We start from the raw sequence: 6,000 nt of genomic DNA on the forward strand, positions 1-6,000 counted from the left end.
TGGATTCACAAGTGAATTCTACCAAAAATTTGAAGAACAATTAATTCCAATAAAATATGAACTATTTGGAAAAATAGGTAAAAGAGTCCTGCCAAATTCCTTCTGTGACACAAATATGGAGCTGATACCTAAACTGAGAAGAGCAAAAATAGAGAAAGAAAATTGTAGACTAATTTTCCTAGTAAATATTGATACAAAATTTTAAATAAAATACATACAGGAGATTAAAACAGTATATCACAAAAGTCATACACTATGACCAGGTGGTATTTATATCAGGAATGCAGGGTTGATTCAATATCAGGGAAACTGTCAGCATAATTAATCATATCAATAACTTTAAAAAATCCTCTTATCTCAACATATAGAAAAGTTTTTTTTTTTATTTTTTAGTGTAATGATATAATTATTTACCTGATTTACAGGGAATATTACAGCTTGATATAGAGGGAGAAAAAATATAAATGACACAGAACTAGTTAAAATTAAAAGAGAAGTACTCAACCACTCCCACCCCCCACCCCCCATACTCATGCCAGTATGCCTAGAAAGGAAGATATCATTTGGCTAAAGGAATGAAGAAAAAGTACAGGGATGCTTAAGTTTCTGAAAATGGAAAAGAATGAAGGTTTTGAACATAGGTTCTTTGTGATGAATCAGGTAGCTGTTTCCTTTTATCTTCTTTTTTTGGTAGTTAGTTAGTTAGTTTACTTTTTCCCCAGTTACATGCAAACAACATTTATTTCTTTTTTAAGATTAATTTATTTATTTTTAATTTTCAACATTCATTTCCACAAGATTTTGAGTTACAAATTTTCTCCCCATGTCTCCCTTCCCCACCTCCCAAAATGGCAAGAATTCTGATTGCCCCTTTCCCCTGTCTGCTCTCTTTTCTATCACCCCACTCTCCTCCCATCCCCTTTCCCCTTACTTTCTTGTAGGGCAAGATTGATTTCTATAGTGCATTGCCTATATATCTTATTTTACAGTTGCATGTAAAAACAGTTTTTAACATTAGTTTTTAGAAATTTGAGTTATGAATTCTCTCCCTTGATCCCTCCCCACCACCCCTCCTTGAGAAGGCAAGCAATTCAATATAGGTTATATATGTATTGTTATGCAAAACACTTGCACAATAGTCATGTTGTGAAAGACTAACTCTATTTCCCTTCATCCTATGCCATTCCCCATTTATTCAATTTTCTTCTTTGATCCTGTTCCTTTTCAAAAGTGTTTGCTTCTGATGACCCCCCTCCCCCAATCTGTCTTCCCTTCTATCATTCCCTGCCCCAATCCACTTCTGCCCTACTTTTCCATAGGGAAAGATATCCAATTGAGTGTGTGTATTATTCCTTCCTTAAGCCAAATCCAATGGTAGTAAGGTTCACTCATTCGCTTTCACCTCTACCCTCTTCCCTTCCGTTAACAGCTTTTTCTTGCCTCTTTTATGTGAGATAATTTACCCCATTCTATCTCTCCTTTTATCCTTCTCCCAATATATTCCTCTTTCACCCCTTAATTTTATTTTTTAGATATCATTGCTTCAACTCACCCTGCACCCTCTGTGTATACATTCCCTTCAACTGCCCTAATCCAGAGAAAGGTCTCATGAGTTACATATATAATCTTTACATATAAGAATGTAAACAATTCAATTTTAATAAGTCCCTTATGATTTCTTCCTGTTTAACCTTTTCATGTTTCTATTGATTCTTGTATTTGAAAATCAAATTTTCTATTTGGCTCTGGTCTTTTCATCAAGAATGCTTGAAAATCCTCTATGTCATTGAAAATCTGTTTTTTCCCCTGAAGTGTTATACTCAATTTTGCTGGGTAGGAGATTCTTGGTTTTAATCCTAACTCCTTTGAACTCTAGAATATCATTTTCCAAGCCCTTTGATCCTTAATGTAGAAGCTGCTAGATCTTGCCTTATCCTGATTGTGTTTCCATAATACTTAAATTGTTTCTTTCTGGCTGCTTGCAATATTTTCTCCTTGACCTGGGAACTCTGGAATTTGGTGACAATGTTCCTAGGAGTTTTCCTTTTGAGATCTTTTTTTAAGAGGCAATTGGTGGATTCTTTCATTTTCTATTTTATCCTCTGGTTCTAGAATATCAGAGCAGTGTTCCTTGATAAATTCTTGAAAGATGATATCTAGGCCCTTTTTTTGATCATAGCTTTCAGGTAGTCCAATAATTTTTAAATTATCTCTCCTGGATATATTTTCCAGGTCAGTGGTTTTTCCAATGAGATATTTCACATTGTCTTCTACTTCTTCATTCTTTTGGTTCTGTTTTATGATTTTTTTTATTTCTCATAAACTCATTAGCTTCCATTTACTCCATTATAATTTTTAAGGAATTATTTTCTTCAGTGGTCTTTTGGACCTCCTTTTCCATTTGGCCAGTTCTGTTTTTTCAGATATTCTTCTCCTCATTGGCTTTTTGGAGCTCTTTTGCCTTTTCAGTTAGTCTATTTTTAAGGTGTTATTTTCTTCTGTATTTTTTTGGTTCTCCTTTAGCAAGCTGTTAACTTGTTTCTCATGATTTTCTTTCATCCCTCTCATTTCTCTTCCCAATTTTTCCTCTACGTCTCTTACTTGCTTTTCAAACTCCTTTTTGTGCTCTTCTGTTACTTGCTACCAATTCATATTTTTCTTGGAGAGTTTTGATGTACAGTCTTTGACTTTGTTGACTTCTTTTGGCTATATGATTTGATCTTCTTTGTCACCAAAGAAGTATTCTATACTCTGAATCCCTTTACACTGCCTGCTCATCTTCCCAGCCAATTACTTGACTTTTGAGCTCTTTGTCAGGGTATGACTGCTTTCAGGGTGGAGAGTGATATATCTCAAGCTTCAGGGGTTTTGTGCTGCTATTTTGAGAGGTATTTCTATTCTGAGGTGGTAGGATACTCCTCTCCTGGCCTGTTATCTGGTCTGTGGGTAATCTCAAGCACTCCTTTCTGCTGTGTAACTACCAGGAGGACTCCCTCTCCATATCCATCACAAGCTCTGCCACACCAATGCTCCTTCTCCCCCAAGGACCACCACCCAGGTCGGTGACTGTATTGGGGATCCTTGAAGAGTTTGGCCTTTGTTTCCTTTGATTAATTCAGCGTCTTTGATTGAGTCTTACTAAGTGCTAAACCACAGGCCCAGACCCCTATCTATTAGGTGCTAAGCCTATGTGGGTGTGAATTGGTAACTAAGGTGGGGCTCCAGGTGGGGCCAATGAAGGGAGTTGCTAACACCAGAGCCAATCGAAGTAGCCTAGGTTCTGGTTGCTCAGATGATGTTTGATGACATCTGAAACTGTATAAAAAGAGAAGACAGAGCTATTGGCTTAAGGCTCTCACTCCTGGAGGTGTGGGACTCTGGGCAGCTATTCTAAGGGCCTTCCAGCTGACCTCAGATGTTGATGCTTTTCTTGGTAACCATGAATTGTATTTGGTCTGTTTTGTTTGTAATTTGTTTGTATTTGCTCTGAAGTTCAGGGTGCTGGCTTTTTCCCCTGAACTAAGTGAATGGTGTTTGTATGCTGGATTAAAGTAAGATTGCTAAAGCCTTAACATTGCTTTCCTTAGTAAAGCAGATCAAAAGAATCTGGGTTTGCAGTGTTCTGTGAGCTGGTTGTTGTTAGTCTTACACCCACCCCTACAGCAGCTGCTAGCGGGATTGTTGAAACAGCAACCCAGATCCAAGCAGCGTAAAGCAAGAGAATGCTGCCTCAGAGTCAGAGTGAAAGAAATCTCCAGATCGAGGCAACCTGAAAAGTTGACAGGAAAGGTCTTTTGCACCAGGCTGAGAGAGGAGCACAGTCGAGCACAGGCTGCACCAGCAAACCAGGAGCAGGCCACAGGGGACTGAATCACTGGCAGCTTTGGTGGTTTCTTAACCCATAAACACCAAAGACAACTTAGAAGGTCAGTAGAAAAGGGCTGTGAGATCTGGATGAGAGAGGAGTGCAGTCCAGCCCCAGTCACACCACAGGCTTAGCCCCAACAAACTGAGAATTATGATGATCCAAACAATCTAGTACTTGATAAGAAATAGAGTGGTAAATCAGAGGGAACAGATTAGTTACTGAATACACAGTAGTAAATGATCATAGATCTATGGATGAGGAAATAATTTATGTCCAAATAAGAGATAGAGAGTATTACAGGATATAAAAGGGAAAATTTTGAGTACATTAATTTTTTAAAAAAATAATTTTTATACAAACAAAAACAGTGAAGCCAGAATTAGAAGGAAAGCTGGAAACTGGCAAAAAATACAGTAAGTTTCTCTGATAAAGGCCTCATTTCTCAAATGAGTCAAATCTATGAGAATACAAGTCATTCCCCAATTGATAAGTGGTCAAAGGACATAACCAGGCAATTTTCAGAAAAAGACTTCAAAGCTATTTATAGTCATATTTAAAATCACTCTAAAGCACTTGATTAGAGAAACGGCAGTTTAAAACAACACTTTGATACCACCTCCCAACTATCATATTGGCTAATATGTTAGAAAATGGAAACAGCAAATGTTGGTGGCAATGTGGAAAAATTAGGACACCAATGCAATATTGTTGGAGTTGTGAAATGGTCTGACCATTTTGGAGAGCAATTTAAACTATGCTCAAAAGGCTGTAAAACTGTGCATACTCTTTGGCCTACTACTAATTCTGTATCCCAAAGAAATCAAAGAAAAAGGAAAAAATTCTTTTTGTACAAAAATGCTTATAGCAGTTCTTTTCGTCATGAAAATTGAGGGCATGCTCTTCAATTGAGGAATGGTTGAATAAGTTTTAGTATGCAATTTTAATGGAATACAATTGTGCTATAAGAAATGATGAGCAGAATGCTTTCAAAGAAAAACTTGGGAAGACTTATATGGACTGGTGCAAAGTGAAGTAAGCAGAGCCAGGAGGTCATTGTACCTAGTAACAACAGCATTGTAAAATGATTAATTGTGAATGGCTTAGCTATTCTTAGCAATATGATGATCCAAGGCAATTCTGAAGGACTTACAATGAAAAATTAGAAAAAGATTGATAGTCTTAATGCAGATAGAAGCATAATTTTAAACTTTTTGTCTGCATTCTCTTTTGCAACATAGCTAATAAGGAAACATGTATATTCTATATCAGTGCTTGCCTTCTCAATGAGAGGATAGGGGAAGGATGGAATTTGCAACTTGAAAATTATTTTTAAAATGTTTAAATTTGTTTTTATGTACTTGATAAAAATTTAAACATTCTTTAAAAAAGATTTTTAATATATTTTCCCATTGTTTCATAGATTCACTCCATCCTGTTCAGGGGTTATTATCTTTATAATTTAAGCCATGTGTCAGAAATCCAAATCTCATATCAGGTACCACCTTCTGAACCAGCTATTCGTCTATCAAATTGCTCTTTAAATTCATTGCCTTCAGATGGCAGCAGTGAAGAAATTACCACCTCTGCCTTCTGTGGTCTTCAGTTTATGATCCAGACTTTGTAAGTGTTGGCATTGCTTTCCAATTGCTTCTAACAATATCATACATAACAACGTGAATTACCAGAAGTGGATAGGAATCAACAACATATGAGAGGCTGATAATTGCTTCATAGATATTCTCTTTAGAAGGGAACTTAAAAATTGAATTCTACTGTCTTGTTGTATAGATGAGGAATGAGGAAATAAAATAAGTGATGTTAAAATTCTTGGCTGAGGTAACATAGCAGATTAGTGAAAGGGCCGGGACCAGAAATCAGTTATCATTGACTCCCAATTCAGTATTATATCCTACTTTATGGTGAATGATCAAAAATTGTAAAGATAGCAGGTCAAAACTGCATGGTTGGGAAGAAATTATATAATTTATGGTATAAAAATTGGGGCAGAAAAATAATTTCCTGTGTAAAGGTCACTCCCCTCCCCCTCCCCACTGTGTTTGAATCATCTTCTAAAAACAGTTGGGTGTGATTTTTCAGTTATCTTTGTTTAAGATGGCAGTGTAAACCCTAAT

This window comes from Trichosurus vulpecula, chromosome 4 (assembly GCF_011100635.1).
Source record: "Trichosurus vulpecula isolate mTriVul1 chromosome 4, mTriVul1.pri, whole genome shotgun sequence".
NCBI lineage: Eukaryota > Metazoa > Chordata > Mammalia > Diprotodontia > Phalangeridae > Trichosurus > Trichosurus vulpecula.